Here is a 23,377-nt window from a genome sequence, read left to right on the forward strand (position 1 = left end):
TTTAAAAATAGTTTGGTTGAGAATGGCGTTGTACGAGTGAAGATGAAGCTACCCAATGTTGAGTATGCCCATTATCATTTTTAGTGTCCATGAAGTACTTGCATCCAAGAATAAGATGAGTTGAGGAAACATGTGTAAGGAGTTCTTATTTGCATCTTAGGTTAACAAGGTGAATGATACTTAATCATTCACAAGGCTTGCCCAAGATTAAAAAAGCAAACAAAAAAGAATCCACTCTAGATGGTGTGGAGCAAGATCCCCCAAGATAAAGGAGAGAGGGGGAGAGAGAGAGAGAGAGAGAGAGAGAATGTATGAAATGAAGGAGAGAGAGAGGGAGAGAGTAGGAGGGGGGTGGAGAAAGAAAAGAAGTAGATGGTGTGTAGGAAAGCTTCATGAGAGAGAGAGAGAGAGAGAGAGAGAGAGAGAGAGAGTCAACCACTTTAAAGTTTGCATTCTCGAGAAAGCTTCATGAGAGAGAGAGAGAGAGAGAGAGAGAGAGAGAGAGAGTCAACCACTTTAAAGTTTGCATTCTCGTCCATACTTAAGAGAGAAGCTACGTTTTAATATTCGTCCAATAGGAAAAATGCACTTCCAAAATTTCTAATAAATGCCTTTTTTTTTCTTTGCTTAATTTGAAACCTTGCTAAGGTTACCCATAGGCAGGCCAAAAAGAAAATACATTAGCTCATAAGTATTGAAGAGAGTTTATGTTAGTAAAAACATGTATGACAAGATCACATCCATCAAGAAATGGAATTAGCTTTATTGAGAATTTTTCAAGTACTTTCTTCTAGTATAACAATATAAATCTTCATGAGCATGTATTGAAGAAAGTTTATGTTAGTCAAAACATGTATGAGAAGATTACTTCCATCAAGAAATGGAAGTAGTTTTATTGAGAATATATTTTCAAGTACTTTCTTCTAGTATAACAACATAGAACTTCATGAGCATGTATTGAGTAGAGTTTATGTTGGTCAAAACATGTATGAAAAGGTCACATCCATCAAGAAATGGAAGTAGTTTATTGAGAATATATTTAAGTACTTTCTTCTAGTATAACAATATAGAACGTGGATAGAGAGCTCTTTCCTTATCTCTGTCTTTGTCATTGGTTGTTAATGTTTGAAATGTTAGGAACTTGAGATTATGTTTCAGTAAGGCAATGTTAATGTTCCAAATATGTTGGTCTCACTGGCATGGTATTTATTTGTAGTACTTTCGTTGCATGGTATAATGCCAAGGATTTGGTTTGAATGCAAGTTTTGTGAAACATGATGTAATAGATGGCATACTCAATGATCATAAGAATATAAATCATAGGTTGACTTCTCCCAGCACTCACTATATTCAATATCATAAGTACTCTTGATCATACAAAACCTTACTCTTGTTATTTTGTTATTCCATCTTTATTTTCAATTAATTTCCTCATCTCTTTCAAACTCTTAATGAAAAGGAATTTTGTAAAGCTTTTCCTTGTGCTTATCAAGCTTTAATTTTTTTGCAACTATAGATTAGCTTTGATTTGATTATGGTTATCTAACCTTTTTGTAGCATTTTATAACCACATATGAATTTAATAAAGGATGTGGAACACCCTCCTTGATTAGTTTTGTCAAAAATTGTGATGGTCTTTGAGGGATGTGGACTACCCCTAATTTTTTTTAAAATGTCACTATTGGTTGTGGACTACCCCATTATCAGTTAAATGGGCACCGCTATTGATATATCAGTGTGCTTACTATCAATCAAAAGACACTCAAGATTTGGTGGAGATTGTTGATGTGATCATTGCCACTATTGCACACATAATCTTGCTAGTATCACTAATAGTTGCTACTTCCTTTACCACTCGAATGGGTGGTGTGAAAACAATCAACATGATGCATGTGCTTGACGTGGCAGATAACTAGTGTGGCAGTTGCTAGGGTGTCCACAACCATGATCAACCACAATCAAGGTGTAGTCATTGATTAGTATGTTGATATAGAATGGACCATTGTACAAGCAAGTTTAAACTCACACTAAAAAGAATGGAATTCTTGGCCTTTCCATCTAGTTGGTACTCTCTTAATTTGTCATTAGCATTGCTTGACAATCAACCTTTTTCCTTACTGAGTCATTATGAATCGGTGGAGACATTGAGTACTATGGAGCCTGATAATGCATAACATTCATCCCAAGCCCAAAATGCTTCTAGGGAGTTATTACCTTCTTTGCTTGCCGAATTGGTGTAGTCCAATTTGCATGTGGCATCATTAACAATGCATTTAACATCTTGGCAGGTCCACAACCCAGGCCATGACTCCAGGGTCTAGTCCAAGCTATCTTGAGGGGGGGCCATAAGTGAAGACATCTATCTTTGGCTTGATCATTTTGCAATCTATCACTGGACTGACACCCAGAAAGTAGACAAAATGAAGCCTTCATGTCAAGGTTTAGCCGCGGCATGGGGCAAAAAACTAACAAGGGCATCATGGCCTCCCTTAGTGCATGTTATCACAATAACATTTGGGAGCACAAATATGATAAAGGATGCTCTAACCTAGCTGCAAAATTAGCATCGGTTGCTGAATGAGTTTATTTTAGAGTTCAGGTGCATTAATTCCCACATAATCGATGATTTGAAGCTTTTCTTACTCTAGCTGCATTTTACATCCTAACATTTTCAACGCACCCAAGATCAAGGCCCCAAACATTATCTTTGTAGCACCATATCCCTATAGGTGTGTCAATAACCTCAATGCCTAGGAAATACCTGAGCTCTACTAGGTCCATGTTGTTAAACTTTGATAGTCTCTTCTTGATGGCTTTTTATGATGATGAAATCATTGACATATATAACAACTACAACATAAAGAGAGTAATCGGATCTTGATTGGATGAAATTTATGCTCTTTACAATCATATATTGATTCTCTCACACCATGCTCTCGGTGTGTGCTTCATGCTTTCTTCAACTTACAAACATGCAAAGGGTATTTAAGTGTACATACCTTTACAACTGATGCTTGTGTGCCTCTTTCTATAGAATATTCAAGAAATCATTTTTAACATCCATTTCCCATAACTTTTATCCACACGTGGATGCTAATGCAATTACTGTCCTGATGGTAGTATCTTTGCAACGAGACTAAACATCTCGCCATACTCAAGACCAAGAGTTTGTGCATAGCCTTTTGCCACTAGCTTGGCCTCATTTCACTTTGTAGACCCACTTATAGCCAATGGCTTTCTTTCCCTATGGCAACTTAACAAGTTACCATGTTCCATTCTACACCAATGCATCTATTTCTTCATCCATTTCCACATACATTCCAAAGTTCCTACTTCTTCCTCAAAACACATAGGCTCCTCATGCGATACTCTCAAGTCCATCTATGTATAATGCATCCTCATGTAGCCATTGTAAGTCATTTTGCCAATGGCATACTTGACTCAACCGACTACATCAATTGCAATGTACTTTGCACTTTTGTTCTCGCATGAGCTACATACTTTTGCATGTTTTCTACCAAGTGTTCTTACATGCGGTAAATTGTGTTCCTCATCCATGTTGTCTTCTCCAAAACTCTATCTACATTCACCTTTTTCTTGCCTTTATCCGCCTCCTTATTATCCTTGAGTCTACTCCTCCAAGGGTTGACACTATCAACACTTTGCTATGATAGGCCTATCATCATCCTACTGGATGGTCATGCATGCTAAAATTCAGCCCTAACATCTTATGCCACATGTGCATCCTCAACCAAACTAGTTTGGGCTGATACCAAGACTCACGCTCGCTAAAATGGACATATCGACGTATGAAAATTTGCCTCGTATGCGGGTCATAGACGAGGTACATGCATATAACATACATGGCCAAACAATGTCATGTAAGCCATGGTCGGCTTGGTCGCATAATGCTTCTCATACAGTGATATCTCATGTGTAACTATAGTGGGTGTCCTATTCATAATGTGGTTTGTTGTGTGCCTAGTACCTCAATAGCATATGCATTTTATTCATCATCGCATGAGAAATTTTAGCAATGACCCTATTCTTCCTCTCGACCACTCCATTTTGCTATGGAGTATACTTGCATGTAACCTGTCTCTATGTTCCTTACTAATGCAAGTATGCATCAAATTCTCCTAAGTGGTACTCACCACACCATCTGTATGTGAACACTTCATACAACACTATAATATTTTGTTGATCAAAGAATGGATACCACCATGTCTACACTACATCTTGAAAATAATTGGCAACACTAGTGATAGTCTCACATATCTCAGCAATGCAAGTCTCTATGGTTATTTCCCTAGATATTTTTGGTACTATCTCAAAACAATAAAAATTAGGCAAAGGCAATGATAACCTTGCAACATTTTCAAACAAAGACGATATACTGGCATTTTTTGTACCTATATTGGTCTCCATAGGAGATATTTCCTTGTTTTGATGCTCTTTCTTACTTGACGTGTCCTTAGGGCTGGGAGAGCATGAGATTTTGCCTTTGCTACCTTCTTATGGATGATGCATAGATTGTATCTTCATCAAAGTTGATGCTAGGGAAACTACAAGATGCTAAGGAATCAAGGGGTGCAAATTTCTTATAGGATGAAACTGTGCCTCTTCTCTATTCAATTTGAAGCATAAGCCTTTATTATAGGACATGACTTTGTCTTGAGTTCCCTATCTCCAATGCTTGGTTCAAACCGTTGGATGTAGTGCTCGACAGGAGGAAGACAAATACATCACAAAGCTTTAAGTATTGTTAAAGGATAAATTATGCACGACAAACCTCCATAAAGAAACTCACCAAGCACAAATGGTCTTCCACAATTTTGGAGTGACTTAAAGGTTTGTGACACTAGTTACTAATAGTAATAAGGGTTTGTAATTATGACAATCTTCAAAAGGCTTGGGAAGGTCATTCTCACACTTCACAAGATTGCTCTCTTTATGCAAACCTATGTTGGCTTTATTTGGTTAAAATTCTGCTTTTGCAAAGCATCCCATTGCCCATTACGTTCTTGAACTACTCTATATCATGGAAATGTGTCCTTTCAATTGTACTTGTTATTGGTTTTGCAATGTGTATACTTTCAATTGGTGGTGGTGTCATGGTTAGGCTTAATGTTTCTTCTTTTTTGGAAAGTCATTTCCCTTGCAAGTTTTTATCATATGCCAAAGTACTAATTTATAATGCTAATGTGATTAGTGTTTTTCATTTTCATTGCTTTTGTACTAGTATTAAAATTACTATCATAGCAATTGAGTGTAATTTTAACGTGAATCGATGCTAGCATTGACTATTATATTAATTGTAAACAAAAGCACCATGCCAATAGGAACATTATCCATCGATGCTAGAATCGATAGTGTGATTTACTTGCACTAGAGATAGCCTTGTAAATTGTTCTTCACTTGCTACTCCATTCTAGCATCAACAAATAAGAGACAAAAACATGCTTTTTGTGAACTTGTTTGATCACTTGATCCATGGGAGCATCGACTCATAGAGTGAAAATAAAATAAATGTGTCGCTTATTATCGTTGCTTTGAAAGCATTCAATGTTGGCGTCAACGTTCAACTCAATGAAGCTTTTGGCTACTCAGATTTTTGCATTTTCAACAACAATCATGCTTGTAATAGCATGAATTAGTCAACTTTCAGGTGGACCTTTCACAAGTCTTGGCAACCCATGAAGAAATTAACGAATCATCAGTGTTGGCGATTTTAGACTTATGGTACAGTTGCTCGACATTTTAAAGGAAAACTAGAGGCAAATGGAAATAATTAAAAGAAAACAATTGGGGAAGTTAGCAACGATAGTTCCAGCACACCATCTCCCATCATTCCAACACAACAAATAAGTCCATCGATTCAAAAATGAGAGAAAGTGTACCGTTTACATATCAAGCGCAATAGTAGAAATCATAAGGGAGATAGGGCTATAAACATTGTTGAAACAATGCAAAGAGTTGCAAAAGGTTGGTAAACTATTATAACAAGAGTTTCAACATTTGTACTCATCACCATCGTGAACTCACACCTTGAACTTGGTGTTGAGAAATTGATACAAGCATGTGCCATGGTTTAAGGAGATTGTACATGATGCTTATGAAATTGTCAAATTTGTACGGTCACATCAACAGATCGAGGCAATATACAAGTCAAAGGTAGGGTCCATGATGTTACAATTACCTATAGTAACAAGATTTTGCATGCACTCTTACACATTAAAATCGTTGATAAAAAGTAAGACTATTTTGATTGAGACATTCCAATGTGACATATTTCGGAGATGGATCTCCAAGGTAGGGAATATAGTGATTAGAGATGAATGTGATGATATGAAATAAAAGATAGTGATGCCAGCATAATGAAAGTCTTTTGAGGATGCCACGAGGATAATGATGCGTGTCATGATTGCATACAATCCATGGGCATATGCTGTAGCTATGCTTGCCTTAGCACACTTGGGTCTAGTAGACAAGACATGAGGAGGTGTTGAGAGGCCATGGGACATGCTCCACGACGAGTAGGACCAAAACACAGGAGGGGCAATGGGCCAACCCTAACACTAGTCATCCAAGACCATAGAACTAGTTAGCAATAGTTGACTACCAATCTAACCCTAACACTAGTTGACCAAGACCACAGAAGTAGTTGGCAATAGTTAACTACTAGTCGGCCAACAAGAAGGGGTTGGCTTGAAACTATAAAAGGAGCCATATTCCACCCATTTCACCATTAGATAAGCAATAGTACCAATCTTCAGTGCAATAGCCTACAACCCTCTAGTAGACCTAGAGGAGTCAGCATCATTGTGAGAGAATATAGGGAGTGAGAGAAGAGGAATGGATTACTCTCTACACCTCCATCATTGCAAGAAGGGACAACCCTCCACTATAGTTGTATACTAACCTTTCGGTAGCAATATAATAAACAAAAATACTCTCTACGGAAGGGAGGGATAGTTGCAACCCAATCTCGCATCCCCTTACATTCAATTATAGTTGAAAGCAAATGAGCATTTGTGACCTTTGCATTAGTAGATAGCTAACATGCTAGAGAGAGAGAGAGAGAGAGAGAGAGAGAGAGAGATGTATTACCACCTTTCGAGAGGCCTCGCAGGCCTACGAGACAAAGTACAATCACAAAGTAACTTATACAAGCCACTGTGGGGTGAAGCAGAGGGCCCGTTAAGGCCCTCTGTTGCTGAGTACTACGCTAAACTAAAACTCCAATCTTAATAGACAAAACTAGTACTCAATCTTAGAGCCAAATACATTGCTAGGTGCCATGGTGGTTCTCCAGTGAGCTATGAATATGTCTCATATCTATGTTTGTTGGGTCATCTCTCTCTGTGGTAGGGGCTCTCTGTATCCGATGGGCCATGTCAAGAATGACGCCTCCAGTCGTCCCCTATGAGTAGAGCTATGATGGACTGAACTTCCACCGTGCATGTCTTGGTCAGTCTCCGCATCTCTTCTCATCATCGTCTCATCCCATTAGCCCATGTAGCCCTCATATCATCTATTTCCTCCTCCTCCACTCCGCCATGTCCAAGGGCAGATTCAAATGTGGAAAAATATGTGACATGTTGCTGGGCTCGATCTATCACAATCTCATGTGTCCCTGGCTGCTCTTGTTCTTTGATCTAGTGCAATAAGGTCTCTCTATGTCGTCGCATCTGCATCATATAGAGACCGATAGAAACCTGGTCCTGGAAGTGGATCAGTGAGAGAGAGGCCCAAAACAATACCCCTCCTGAAGTAGGCAATGGTATCGTCCTCAGATCTCATAGAACGGGGCAAGTATACATGAAGTGTTCCTCTATCTCCACCTTCTCCACTGTGCATAATCTACAGATCCGCTGCTCTCTGGGCATACCAGTGGCTCTCCTTGCCTCATCCTTAGCTGATGGGATGAGACCCGGTGGCTCTCCTTGCCTCAATCCTTAGCTAATGGGACGAGACCCACATCTATTCGATGGCAATCCTCATGGCGTGTGAGACTCATCTGTCCTCCAGATACTGAGGTCAGATAATGACTACATCCTTCGATACTCTCCCAAAGTGAGCATGGTAGAATCGGATCGGTGGGAAACTCTTGCTCCACCCCACCCCCCCAAGTCCGTGACGTATGGAGTCGGAGTAGATCCATCCATATAATACGGTTGATCTCATCCTGTGGGAGCAGAGGATTAGGGGCATCTAATCTATATTGAAAGGGTGGCAGACAGCCCATCTGAATGCCTTGAGATTGCGAAACCATTTGGTTATGCATGCAAACCAAGCCATGCTAACCTCACTCTCAGCTAGTCATATAGACGACTCTAGTCCAACCATATAATATAGTTGATCTCATTCCATGGGAGTAGAGGATCAAAGGCATCTAAGCTATATTGAAAGGGGAGGGAGACGACGATCCATCTGAATTCCCTGACAACGAACCCATTTGACTATGCGTGCATACCAAGCCATGCTAACCCCACTCTCCATTAGCCGTATAGATGACTCTAGTGCCAATCTCGATAATCTCCCTCTAGGTAAGGTTTAAACCCTGTGAAGATAGGTGACCGTCTAGAAAATGGCATCAACCTGGAGTGTTGTCATGTTGACCTCTACCTATATGATCTAGTCACCTGCAACCTCTCGAAGCACTGCTACTTAGTCTTGCTGATAGATCCCCTGCCCATAAGGGTGCTGCATACATGTTTATCAATCTCATTAGTGTGCTGAATAGCCATCCTGACGAGGGGTCCTAGACGTTTGTGAAAGTATAACCTCTCTAGATGGGCCAGAGGTACCTGCTCTCGTGTAAGTCATGCCTTGGCTGCATGGGTCATCGTGAAGACTAGGCCTTGGCTCCCCTCGATACATGAAGCTATGTCGGTAAAATACTACCAGTGAGGTGCACAGATTAACTGTCAAGTCTCTCTACACCTCTAGGTCTTCTAGGTGTCTCTATAGGGTCGCTGCTGCTGAGGAAGATAGGAGGACTATGTCATCTACATACATCAGTATCCATATCATCAAACCGACCAATAATGACCCGTTGATCCTAGGCGGTCAATGAAAGTCATGATCTCATCAATGTATAGCCCAAATAGTGTTAGTGAGACAGAGCATCCCTATTTTATCCCTATCATGCTCTCGATCCAATCTGACAAGCCTCCAAGGGCACATACTCTCCCTCTGACCGACTTGTATTAACTCATCACCTCCCAAATCATGACTCCTTGGATCTGCATCTCCTCAAGTCGTGTGATCATGTGGGATCGTGGGACTCTATCGAAGGCCTTTTGAAAGCCTACAAAACAAGCATAGACTTTCTTGATCATTGAGCTATGTGACGATGAGGAATTGGTAGATGCTACAGACTCCGTGGATGCCTCTCATCAGTAGATGGAGGGAGCACATGGGCCAGAAGAAGCTCCAAACACTGGAGCCACGAAGGGTGCTGAATTCCTTTTTGATCCTGGTGGTGCTATTGATTCTAACATGCATGCTAGTGACACATTTAACATTCATCCCTCCTATCGTAGACCACACCGTATGCTTAGAGCTGCCTTTGTGGGGCATCATGTTGCCATGCCATTTCATGCACGGGAGGATGCGGATGGGAATGCTCCTATGGGCTGAGGAGGAGATATATTAGGATGCTCAGCCAACACTATATGGTATCTCCCTTGATGCATTGATGGGTGCTAGGAGTGCTGAGACTACAGATAAAAGGGTGAGATCAAGGGACAAACTGTTCACATGCTTGTGGATAGCGGGAGCACTCATAGCTTAACCAACACCAAGACCTTGCAGAAGGTGGGGCTGATTGCTACAGAGATAGACCACGATGTGACAGCAGAAGTGGGCAATGGACAACATATGATTAGTATGCTACGTTGCCAGGGTGCGAGGATCAAGCTCTCTAATGACTATGATTTTGCAAGAGATCTTTTTGCACTAGACATGGGTCCAATTGATGTTGTCTTAGGCTACAACTGGATGAAATCTCTAGGAGAATTCAACATGGATTTGAATGCCTTGACACTATGCCTTGCACATAGTAATAAGCCCAAAAATGTAGGTCATTTGATCAAGACAGTTGGGCAGAGAGCTCAAGAATGGGAATGCCATCTATGCCCTGAATGTGTCTGTAGCCCAAAAGGGAAGCATTCCCCATGTGGATGACTTAGATATGCAAAAAATGCTCTCTGAATTTGCTGATATCCCAACCCAAGAGGGATGTGGATCATGCCCTTGTTCTGGAGCATGGCATTAAGACCATAAGCAAGGCTCCATACCGTCTTTCTAAAGTTGAGTGAGAAGAAGTGGCAGTACAGGTGCGGGAATTGCTTGAGAAGAAGAATATCTCTCATAACACTTCTCCTTTTGCCTTCCTAGTGCTTCTGGTGAAGAAGAAATATGGATTGTACTGCACATGCATTGATTAGCAAGAGGATTGATGACTTGTTGGATGAATTCAAGGGTGCTCAATTTTTCACGAAGATAGATTTGAGGTCTGACCACCATCAAATTAGGTGAAAGAAGGAGATGAGCACGAGATGGCCTTTCGCACAGAACGAGGCTTGTATGAATTCAAGGTGATGCTGTTTGGATTGACTAATGCACCGACCACCTTCCAAGTCTTGTATGAATTCAAGGTGATGCCTTTTGGATTGAGTAATGCACCGACCACCTTCTAGGCGCTGATGAACAAGATATTACAACCACTTGTTTTCTTTGATGATATCCTCATTTACAACAAGGATAGGTAGGAGCACATTAAGCATGTGAAGCAGGCGCTCGAAATTCTGAGGATGCATCAGATTTATACAAAGACTAGCAAATGCACTTATAAGGCAGAGGACGTTGAGTACATACGGGCATCTGTGAGTAGACATGGCGTTCGGGTGGATCTTGCAAAGGTGAAATGCATTAAAGATTAGCCACAGCCACAACCACAACCACAACCACAAAACCCATCCAATCGAGAGGATTTTTAGGTCTTACTTCCTTCTACAGGTACTTTATTTGCAAATTTTCCAAGACGGCAGCTCCTCTTATTGACCTCTTAAGGAAGGATGCTTTTATGTGGTCAAAGGAAGCACAATACAGTTTCAAAGATTTGAAATGTGCTCTCACTCAAGTACTTGTCCTGGTGTGCCTTGATTTTTCACGTCATTTCATTGGGGAGCCAGATGCCACTCGCAAAGTTCCGAGGCATGAACACAAGGTAATAGCTTTTGAAAGTAGGAAGCTTGATGCCAAGGAACTCAATTACCATGTTTATGATCAGGAGATGTTGGCTATCTTGCATGTTTCAAAAAATGGCACCACTATCTGTACAGGAGCAAAATTAACGTGAAAACAAATCATAGGACACTCACATTCTTCCTCACTCAACCAAATTTGTCATATAAGCAAAAGAGGTGGTTGGCTGTAGTTCAATCCTATAATTTTACATTAAGTATAGAAAAGGGACAGGAAAATGTGGTTGCAGATGCCTTGTCTAGGATGTGAGCTTGCAATTTGTCTACTATCTCTACCATATGCTAGGAGAGAATCCATGGCATTTAGGGAAGAGTATATGCAAAATTCTAAGGTAGCTCCCATATTTTCAGATTTGCAGAAACCTTCTAGCTAGGGTCATCCGGAATTCAAATTGCATAATGGGATGTTGTGCAAGGACAGGATTTATTTAGTGCCAGGCTCACAACATAGTCAGCTGGTTTTGCAAAAAATGCACTCCTCTCCCATGGCTGGACATGGGGGTGCCACTAAGACATATGAGAGAATCAAATAGAGCTTTATCTAGGAAGGCATGTGGTGGGATGTGGTTAAGTATGTGGTTGAATGGTTGCCTTGCCAACAAAATAAAGTGGACAACAAATTACCCATAGGTCTCTTGCAGCCATAATTTACCCATTCCAAAGGGCAAATGGACGCACATAGCAATGGCATTCATCACAAGATTGCCTTCTAATGAGAGGGGATGGGACAGGATCTATGTTGTGGTGGATAGAATGACAAAACAAGTCCAATTCATACCGACGAAGACCCGATTCAGCATCAAAGGTTGCTTGGAAATTCATTAAGCATGTCTTTAAGCATCATGGCTTTCCTCCAGAAATTGTCACTCATAGAGATGCAAAATTTATGGGTCACTGTTGATAGGAGTTATTTACAGTAGTGGGAGCTTTATTCACACCTAGCACTACATACCATCCTGAGACTAATGGATAATCAAAAAGGGTGAACAAATGGGTGGGGGGGAGGCACTTTTGTGATGATACTCATAAGTCTTGGGATAGATGGTTGATTTTTGCTGAATTTTGCTATAGCAGTACCAAGCATCTTTCTATTAGCATGAACCCGTTTGAGGCAATGTACGGATGCAAGATTGGAATGCCCTCTTCAATGCAGACATGGCTGTGAAAAATCAGCAAGCACAGAATGATTTGGAAAGGATGGATGCCCTTCTGTAGTTGGCAAAAAAGGAATATGCAAGATGCCCAAGCCAAGCAGAAGTATACAGATGAACATAGGAGATATTTGTCTTTCAAAGGGGATCATGTGTGCACTAGTGTCTCCATAAGAATAGTTATGCCACGCTAAAAGGAAATACCAATGCAAAGCTTGCTCATAAGTATTACGGCCCTTACAAGATCATCTGCAAGGTTGGAAAGGTAGCGTATCAATTGGAGCTACCCAGTACCTCCAAGTTCCATGATGTTTTCCATGTATCCTTGCTGAAACCACATGTGGGACAGCATGTCCATGTCCTACTTGAGTTGCCACCTATGGATGAGGAGGGTCATATCCTCTATGTTCTTGAGCGCATTGTGGGTTTAAGAGATTGAGTACTCCGCATCAAGGTATACATTGAGTACCTCAGAAGATGGAAAGGGCGTGTAGAGGAACAGTCATGGCAGCCAGAGAGTATTGCACAGGAGTACCCCTATCTTTTACTAGGCTGATCAGCATCACTTGGATGTCCCAGCACCCTTGCGTAGCAGCCGGTAGATGTAATTTTGAGGGAAATTTTCTATGGGTAGAGATGGCTGTAAAGAAGGGGGGGAAACGGCTATTTTAGTGGGCCTTTAGGTGGCAAATTTGGAGGGACTATATAAGTCCCCATCCACCACTCATTGTGTACTTTTTGATGCTATCTACTCTCCCTCCTTGCTCCTCCTTGCAGCCTATTCTCTCTCTTCCTCAATCTCTCTCTCTCTCTCTCTCTCTCTCTCTCTCTCTCTCTCTCTCTCCCCTACCCCTTCTCCTTCCTTCTCTCCTATTCTCTCTCTCCATTCCTCTCCTCAATCCCCCTTTCTCCATCTGTCCCCTACCCCTTTTCTACAGGAAGGACGGGCAAAAGGGACAGCAGAAGCCAAAGTGGCGGGAACTCCAGTGTCCTGCTGTGCTGTGCAGGAGCCTGGGTGTTCTCGACTCACGTCACTAGGGTGTCTGCTAGAAGACAAAGGTCTCACCCTCCGGGGCACGACCTGCTAGGGCACCCTCCGACGGCTTCCCCTGCGACTGGGAGGCTACCTCCCGCTTTGACCTCCTGCACTCTCGAAGCCTGGCATGTTGCCTATGTTTTTTCAAAGCCTTCATGCTGTCAGTGAGGACACCCTGTTCACCGTTCAAGACCAAAGATTTTCAAAAAAATCCCTTCTCAGAACCTCGGAGATCGGTCGTTCGTGATCCTCTTCCGCAACTTCTCTTGCGACTTTCGTCGTCTGCAACTGTCGCCCTCTTCTCGTCCCGCTCGTGGATCGTCACCGCTCTGATACCAAATGTGAAAATCCACACTTTTCGAGAATGCAAATGTGTGCAATGCATGTAGAATTTGAATGCCGATTGGCCCTCCAATGGGGAAGAGCGCCCTCGTGAGAGTACTTGTTTCTATTTCGACCTACATGCAAGGTGGGAGAGAGATGATGGATGAATGCAATGTGGTAGAGAGAATGCTACGTGAGATTTCCAATGAAAGGGTGATACCCTTTCATTACTGTCCCTTGAGATCACTCAAGTTTCATCTTCCCATTTACACCTACCCTTATCCTATGACCCATGCATCTACCATTCAATGCACCTTAATGCACCCTTCCCTTTCTATTGCCCCTAGGACCTAAACACATGTGTGCACATTTTTATTAATAGAATAAGTATCACATGTCCAAATTCGATGCCGTCTGAAGCAGTGGCTCCAGCATACCGTTATAGGGGGTACTTGATAGGTGGATCACCCCCCTTAAAATCTTATTCCGATCCGACTTTTCGTTGGGAAGAACGGGGGATCCCTTTTCCTCACGGTTTAAGGATTTTAAGGATACATTCACTGGGGGAGGGGGGGCGCAATTCACCTAGTGAGGACACCCCATTCACCGTTCAAGACAAAAAATTTTCAGAAACATCCCTTATCTCAGAACCTCGAACATCGGTCGTTCGTGATCCTCTTCCGCAACTTCTCTTGCGACTTTCGTCGTCCGCAATTGTCGCCCTCTTCTCCTCCTGCTCGTGGATCATTACCGCTTTGATACCAAATGTGAAAATCCACACTTTTCGAGAATGCAAATGTGTGCAATGCATGCAGAATTTGAATGCCGATTGGCCCTCCAATGGGGAAGAGCGCCCTCGTGAGAGTACTTGTTTCTATTTTGACCTACATGCAAGGTGGGAGAGAGATGACGGATGAATGCAATGTGGTAGAGAGAATGCTACGTGAGATTTCCAATGAAAGGGTGATACCCTTTCATTAATGTCCCTTGAGATCACTCAAGTTTCATCTTCCCATTTACACCTACCCTTATCCTATGACCCATGCATCTACCATTCAATGCACCTTAATGCACCCTTCCCTTTCTATTGCCCCTAGGACCTAGACACGCGTGTGCACATTTTTATTAATAGAATAAGTATCACATGTCCAAATTCAATGCCGTCTGAAGCAGTGGCTCCAGCTCGGCTAGTCCTATCTACTCAAATGATCCACCACCATAACAAATTGATCGATGTCCATCATAAATACAAATACATGTTACACCATTGGCATATAACATAATAATAATGTTTTAATGTCTTACTAATCACAGATTAGTGATTTTCTTGTCATGACATGCTGCCTATGTTTTTTCAAAGCCTTCTTGCTAGGGTTCTTATGATCCAACCTGGTCCAAGCTGTCTCGGACTTCGGCTACTGTCTGTTCGTACTCGTACTGTCTGTTCGTACTGTTCGTACACTGCACTCTATCGAGGCGTACTGTCCTCTACTCCTGTTGAGTTTGAGGAGGAGCCCTGCCCAAACCACTCTGACAATCACGTGCCAAATGCTCGATTTGTCTGCATCATAGACATTTCCCGAGATCTTGACTTGTTGAAACTCTCCACTGATGAAAGCCTCAACCTCTGGTAGGGCCTCCAAGAACTCGAATGAGGCGAGGAACTCCATCATCTACTACCACTGACGCTGTTGGCTGAGGCGGAGACTAAAGTATAAAGAAAATACTTGGAGACAAATAAAACAATACTGAAGACAATCAATGGCTGAAGAAGATATATATATCACAAACGGAACTCAGTACAAGTGAAGATATGAGAGAAGCTCTGGAGGAAACAAACGTCAGTCCTGACAACTGTAGTGGACTTCTGCACTAGCTCCACAAGTTGGAACTGAACCAAATCTGAGACAGCAAACTGATGCAGGGGTTGCTGCAGATTTGGAATAGAAAGAACAGAATCTGGAGCGGAAGTTGGAGGTAGATCTGGAGCAGAAGTTGAGGGCAGATCTTGGAGCAGAAGTTGTAACAGATCTGAAGCTAAAAGAAGGCAGATCTGGAGCAGAAATTGGAGCTGATCTGATGCAGAAAGGAGGGCAGAACTGAAGCAGAAAGGAAGGCTGTTCTGGAGCAGAAAAGAGGGCAGAACTGGAGCTGAAAAAGGGGACAGATCTGGAGCAGAAAGGAGGACAGATCTGAGCAGAAAGGAGGGGCAGATCTGGGGCAGAAAAGAGGGCAAATCTGGAGCAGAAAGGAGGACAGATCTGAGCAGAAAGGAGGGGCAGATCAGGGGCAGAAAAAGAGGACAAATCTGGAGCAGAAAAGAGGACAGCAGAGGAGGCAGCCAGGAGGCAGAAGTTGAGGTAGCAGAGGAGGCAGCCAAGAGGCAGAAGTGGCTCAGGGTGTGCAGGAACCTCTGGAGTTGGAAGAGAGATTGTGTTTGAATACCTAGCCCCCCCCTTTAAATAGGAAGGGGCTTTAAGTCGGTCAACCAACAAGTTGACCGACCTGGTCAGATTTGACCGACCAGGTCAATCTGGTCGGCCAAATCTGGTCAGGCCAGAAAAAAAAATATTTTTTTTTAAAATAATTTTTTTATTTTGTTTATCCTCTGAACCGGGGCTTTTGACATTTCTTTGGTTGTGGTTTTTGCCTCCGATTCGGGGTTTCTTTGACAGGATTTGGAGAGGCACCAGTGGTGTTTGTACCTGTTTATCTGGTCCTGGAGAATTGGAGATTGCCTGGCTTAACACCCCCTCTCAATGTCCAATGCAGACAGGAGAAGCAAAGAGGTGTTCCATGAGTGATCTATCATCTTCATCAGCCCTTTTTTTTTTTTTTTTTTTTGGGTTTTCATTTAGATGGAGATGCCTACAAAGTAGGTTTTCATCTTCACTAAATGCCCAGAGGATGGTACAAAAAAAAAAAAGAAAGACTTGAAGGAGTGCCCTCGCAGGGGATTTGTTCACTTCCTTGAGTACACAAAGAGAAAAAAAACTGTTAAAGAGAAGGAGGAGGTAAACCAATCCCCAACCGTGGGTAGAGATGCTCAAGAGTAGAGCGATTAACCGGCTTGGTAAGAATATCAGCATGATTATCGGCAGCTGGAACATAGATCAACCGAATAGTACCTAATTCCACTTGCTCGCGAGTAAAATGAAAGTGAACACCAACATGTTTGGTGCGGTTGGAAAAAATGGGATTGCCTGCGAGAGCAATGGCACTTTTGTTGTCGACGTAGAGGATCGTGGGTTCAGTACAAGGAAAGTGCAGTTCTGCCAAAAACTGTCGGAGATATATGGCCTCTGTGGTACAATCATACAAGGCCCGGTATTCAGCCTCAGTAGAAGAACCAGCAACAGTCTCTTGTTTACGGCTAGACCAAGAAACAGGTGCCGAGCCAAACGAGAAAATATAGCCACCATGAGAACGACGATTGTCCGGGTCACCAGCCCAATCGGAATCAGTGTATCCCTGTAGGGTTAGTCCTGGTCTGAAATGTAAACCATAAGAGTAAGTACCATGAATGAACCGCAAGATACGAATACATGCATGCCAATGAGTGAGCTTGGGTTCATTAAAATACTGACTGAGAATAGAGACGGAGTAAGCAAGATCAGGACGAGTGTGAAGGAGCCAGAGGAGTTTGCCAACAACCTGGCGATAGAGATGTTCATCAAAGGGAGGAGACTCCAAGTCTTTTGAGAGCTTTACGGTGGGATCTAAGGGAGTGGCAACCAGCTTAGGCTCATGAGGAATGATTGGATCAAGGAGTTGAAGAGCATATTTCTGTTGAGAAACAAAAGTACCACCAGAATGTTGTACAACTTCCATGCCTAAGAAATAGGAGAGCCGACCGAGATCAGTCATTTCAAAAGTGATGCTGAGTTGAGTTTTAATGTACTGAAGTGTAGTGGGAGTGGAGCCTAAAAGCAAAAGATCATCGACATAGAGTAAGATAAAGCAGACCCCCTCTGACGAATGATGGATATATAAATTTGGATCAAAGGGAGTAGAATGAAAACCATTAGTTTTGAGGAAGGTGTCTATCCGGTGGAACCATGATCGAGGTGCTTGTTTGAGTCCATAAAGAGCTTTGCGGAGACGGAAAACCTTATTTTCATGGCCAGGAGGAGAAAAACCTGGTGGGGGAGTCACATAGACTTCTTCATCAAGGTAGCCATTGAGAAAGGCACTCTTGACATCCATTTGATAGATAGTCCAGTGGTGATGAGCAGCTAGGGCGAGAAGAAGACGAAAGGAAGTTAACCGAGCAGTAGGGGCAAAGGTTTCCTCATAATCGATACCATGTTTTTGGCGGAATCCTTGCACTACTAAGCGGGCTTTGTATTTGTCTAGGGTGCCATCGGCTTTGAGTTTTGTTCGGAAGATCCACTTGGTTCCGATGACCTTTTTGTGAGTGGGTTGATTGACCAAGATCCAGGTCTGATTGCGATCAATACTTTCAAGCTCCTGTTCCATAGCACGATGCCACGCAGGATTTTTAACTGCTTCCTGCCAAGTGGCAGGTTCAGAATGTATGATATAGGCCGTGGTAAAAAAAGAGGCAGTGGCAGTAGAAGAAGTTATTCGAGTAGAGCGGCGAGGACCAGAAGGAGGAAGTTCGACAGGAATAATCCCGGAATCCTTCATAGTTTGACGATACCAGCGTGGCAGTGGGTCGTGAGGAGAAGCAATGGGTGGGAGGAGAGATGTTTCGGGAGGAGAGGAAGGAATTTCGGGTGGAGAATTGTCGGAGGGAACTGGAGTAGAGACGTCATCAGGAGAGAGAATAGAGGAATTTTTAAGCACTGCTCTTTCATCGAAGACCACATCTCGGCGAACCAAAACTTTGTTTGTACGAGGATCAAATAATCGATAAGCTTTGGCTTCTGCCGAGTAGCCAACTAGAAGAAAAAGTTCAGCACGAGGTTCGAGTTTACCGCGAGTATCATTGGGAGTATGAGTGTACGCGCGGCAGCCAAAGATACGAAGATGAGAAATAGAAGGACGATAGCCATAGAAGGCCTCAAAAGGCATCATGTTCAGGATGGGTTGAGTAGGACAGCGATTAAGGATATAGACAGAAGTATTGACGGCTTCGGGCCAGAGACGTTCAGGCAACTCGGCTGCAAAAAGCATGGAACGGGCCATGTTCGAGATGGAGTGAAGTGATTAGTGACATGGCCCTGGGGTCTCCAGAGACCAGTGTTCGAAGGAGGAGGAGGAGGACCACCCCTAGGACGCCAACGAGGTGGCTGAGGAGTCGTGATAGGGGGCTGTGGAGTCCAACGGGGTGGTTGAGGAGTCGTGGTAGGGAGCTGAGGAGTCCAACGGGGTGGTTGAGGAGTCATGGTGGGAGGCTGAGGAAGAAGGCCTTTGGCTTTGGAGCGACATTCATCGTCAATATGCCCAACTCTCTGGCAATGCTGACAAAACCTATTCTTTTTGGGAAGGGAGTGCTAGGCGGGTTTACTACTAGAGGGGTTAGGAGTAGGAGAGGGCTTTCCGGAGCTAGGTTGATCTTTTGGAATCCCGAAGAGGAGCCCCCTCTGAAGCAGGAATGCTATGTTTTTTGTGGACCTGAGAGTAAAGACGAGCATAACGCAAAAGTTGACATTCAAACTCATAAAAAGTAGGAAGAGAAGATTGAGAAATGATTTGTTGCATAAAACTGAAATACTTGGGCGGAAGTTTATTTAAAAAGAAAGTAACTTGGTCATCCTCGGATTTGGGAGGACCAGTTGTGGCAAATGCAGCAACTAACCGCCGGTAATCGGCTAGTTTAACCTTGAGATCATCGTCAGCAAGAATCTGGAATTGTTGGAGATCATGGTCAAAATTGATGCGACGAGTACGATCTCGAGCTGCATAGCGGTCAGTGAGATGTGCCCATCGCTGCTCAGAGGCAAGATCAAAATGCTGTAATTGAGAGTGAAATTCAGATAAAAGACCTTGCATAATTTCAACAATGGCAGTGGCATTACGATGTCGCCACGAACGAACTACCTGAGGAGGATAAACATGAGGATCAGGTGGCGATTCGGTACCTTGAACGAGTTTCCATAGGTCTTGAGAATCAAGCACATGGCGCATAAGATTTGACCATGTGGTATAATTAGACCCGTTAAAACGAGTCATATCAGTGAAAGCATGTTTGGCTGTTGCAGAGACAGGGTGAGGGGAAGAAATAGAATGATAGGGAGAAGCAACCGGTGGAGGCAGAAGAGAATTTGGAATAGTAGCAGAGTGAGAAGAAGGGAGAGGTGGCATCACCGGAGGAATAAAAGAATTTGGAAAAGGTCCTGAGGGGGAGGGATGAATATGAGAGGCGGGATAAGACATGAGAGGTGAAAAAGAGGCAGCGGGAGAGATAGAGGGAAATAAACTATAGGAATCCAGTGGCATGGGAGAAGGAGGAGGATGAGAAACCACTGGAGGAAAGATGGCAGCGGAAGAGATGAGAGGGATGGGAGGGAAGGAGGGAGGGATGTGAACCGAAAGCAAACTCATTGTCAGACGCATTTCTCCTTTCTCGTCTGCGAGTGTTCACATGCATGTATGGATCTGTGTCCTCGTGATTACTTGTTCCTATGCCTTGCATAACAGAAGGAGTTGCACTAAGGGAATAGGGCATCATACCTTGCACTGATTCTTGTGAAATAGGCACTGTCGAATAATCCAATGTTCTCATGCCGGCCTGTCCTCTTTCGTCAGGGGATACTTGTTCTTCGTTGGCACCGAACTTGAGATGTTGCTCAGCTTCTTCTGAGTTGAATAGAGGTCCTTGTTGACGTATTGGAGAGAACCGTGGAGAGGTAGAGGCACGAGGTGTGCGGGTACCTGCTTCAAGTTCCTTCCATTTCTAGAATTCAGTAAATTCTTTAAAGAGTTTGGAGAGGTATTCATCACCTTCAATCCTAGCAGACTCTCTCTCGACATATGTCGAAGGTGATGGTTGAATAGAGGTTGATTCAGGCTGAGATCGCTTCGGAGAAGAGTCTGAGAAGACATCTTCAGGTGATGATTTATCTTCCAAGCTTTCCAGATCAAGGCTCAGGTGTCGATTGGCACACCTGGCTCTGATACCATATAAAGAAAATACTTGGAGAAAAATAAAACAATACTGAAGACAATCAATGGCTGAAGAAGATATATATATCACAAACGGAACTCAGTACAAGTGAAGATATGAGAGAAGCTCTGGAGGAAACAAACGTCAGTCCTGACAACTGTAGTGGACTTCTGCACTAGCTCCACAAGTTGGAACTGAACCAAATCTGAGACAGCAAACTGATGCAGGGGTTGCTGCAGATTTGGAATAGAAAGAACAGAATCTGGAGCGGAAGTTGGAGGTAGATCTGGAGCAGAAGTTGAGGGCAGATCTTGGAGCAGAAGTTGGGACAGATCTGAAGCTAAAAGAAGGCAGATCTAGAGCAGAAATTGGAGCTGATCTGATGCAGAAAGGAGGGCAGAACTGAAGCAGAAAGGAAGGCTGTTCTGAAGCAGAAAAGAGGGCAGAACTGGAGCTGAAAAAGGGGACAGATCTGGAGCAGAAATGAGGACAGATCTGAGCAGAAAGGAGGGGCAGATCTGGGGCAGAAAAGAGGGCAAATCTGGAGCAGAAAGGAGGACAGATCTGAGCAGGAGGGGCAGATCTGGGGCAGAAAAAGAGGGCAAATCTGGAGCAGAAAAGAGGACAGCAGAGGAGGCAGCCAGGAGGCAGAAGTTGAGGCAGCAGAGGAGGCAGCCAGGAGGCAGAAGTGGCTCAGGGTGCGCAGGAACCTCTGGAGCTGGAAGAGAGATTGTGTTTGAATACCTAGCCCCCCCCCCCCCTTTAAATAGGAAGGGGCTTTAAGTCGGTCAACCAACAGGTTGACCGACCTGGTCAGATTTGACCGACCAGGTCAATCTGGTCGGCCAGATCTGGTCAGGCCAGAAAAAAAAATATTTTTTTTTAAATAAATTTTTATTTTGTTTATCCTCTGAACCAAGGCTTTTGACATTTCTTTGGTTGTGGTTTTTGCCTCCGATTCGGGGTTTCTTTGACAAGATTTGGAGAGGCGGCACCAGTGGTGTTTGTACCTGTTTATCTGGTCCTGGAGAATTGGAGATTGCCCGATTTGTCTGCATCATAGACATTTCCCGAGATCTTGACTTGTTGAAACTCTCTACTGTTGAAAGCCTCAACCTCTGGTAGGGCCTCCAAGAACTCGAATATCACCCTGAGGTGAGGAACTCCATCATCTGCTACCACTGACGCTGTTGGCTGAGGCGGAGACTAAAGCCCCCTGCCAAATGCTCTCCCAATGGAGTGGATGATAGGACAGTACTCCCTTGGGAGCCTTGGAAGGCGGAGCATCAACAGAAAGTGTGCCACATGATGAGTTGAATCCATGTCGTCTGCACTGAAACCATGATACCAAGATAGCAAATAAACAAGATGAGGACCAAGGTTAGAGCAGTGCTGGGGAGTTAAGCTCGGAGGAGGACTCCCCTCCTGTACATGGTGACCTCCTGAATGTGGTCATCCGCTCATATGGAGCCAATCCCGCACCTGCTTCCTTGAGGGTGTGAGACCCACAATCCTGCCCACTATGGCTCTGCCTGGTGACTGAACTGCAATTTCAACCTGTTGCTTGTCCTGTGGAGGAGACAACAATGGGAGTCGAGGATGCTGCCATCAAAAACCAGGGCTGCACGACCTCTGTGAATGCTCCAAGGAGGCCATGTGAACAGTAGAAGAGCTTCCCTAAGAAGAAGATAGCCACCTGCAACCTGTCCAGGGCCTCAAACCTGCAGAAACGGCCAGTAGCCAGCTCCTAGACCCAGCGGGAATTAGTGAAACAGCTCGCAGGCCAGGAACAAACCAACCAAAGCAGCCAAGAAGCTGCAGAAAGGCGAGGGAGAAAGGGGAAAGAAGAAACTAGGCGCGGGGGAAGAGCACAACACGAAGGGGAGCAGGGGAGCAGCTTGTCACTTCTTGCTAATCTTGAAACAGACTGATCAATTCTTTGTATGCAACTCCTCCATTTCCATTGTAAAGGAGTCCACGCTCCCAAATGTGAACAACCAATACCGAGTGGTCACCTACTGTGACTCCTGCTTGTTGGTCATGTGCCTGGTGGCACTATATCAATGTACCAAACATCGTTTGTTTCCAATACCACACTGGTTTTACAGGGTATCTCCTCAATGAAGGAAAAAAACACATGGATTATGGAATTGCTACTGCTCTTGGTCTCCTCCTTAGGCTGCTCATTGCTGTCCTCCTTTCTTCCTGCACTCCTTGGCATAATGCCCCATCTTCTTGCAATAGAAGCACTTGACCTTCTAGTTCTCCTTCTTTAAGTCTAAAGATCCCTCTTCTTGCCCATCTTTCTTCTCTAGAGAGCCTTGCTTCGCCTCTCGAAGTTCTTGGTATCCAAGTCCTTACCAACTGGGGTTAACTGGTCCTGAACCACCTTGATTTTGTTGAGGAACTCGTCAGCCTCTTCACCTTCTCCTAGCTTTAGTGCATAGAGCTGGTTCTAGAGGTTCGATATCCTTGTTGAGTTGTCAATGTAAAATTAATCCTTCTAAATGACCCACACAAT

This window comes from Dipteris shenzhenensis, chromosome 28 (assembly GCF_047967505.1).
Source record: "Dipteris shenzhenensis isolate YYH24624 ecotype China chromosome 28, Dip_SZ_1.0, whole genome shotgun sequence".
Classification (NCBI taxonomy): domain Eukaryota; kingdom Viridiplantae; phylum Streptophyta; class Polypodiopsida; order Gleicheniales; family Dipteridaceae; genus Dipteris; species Dipteris shenzhenensis.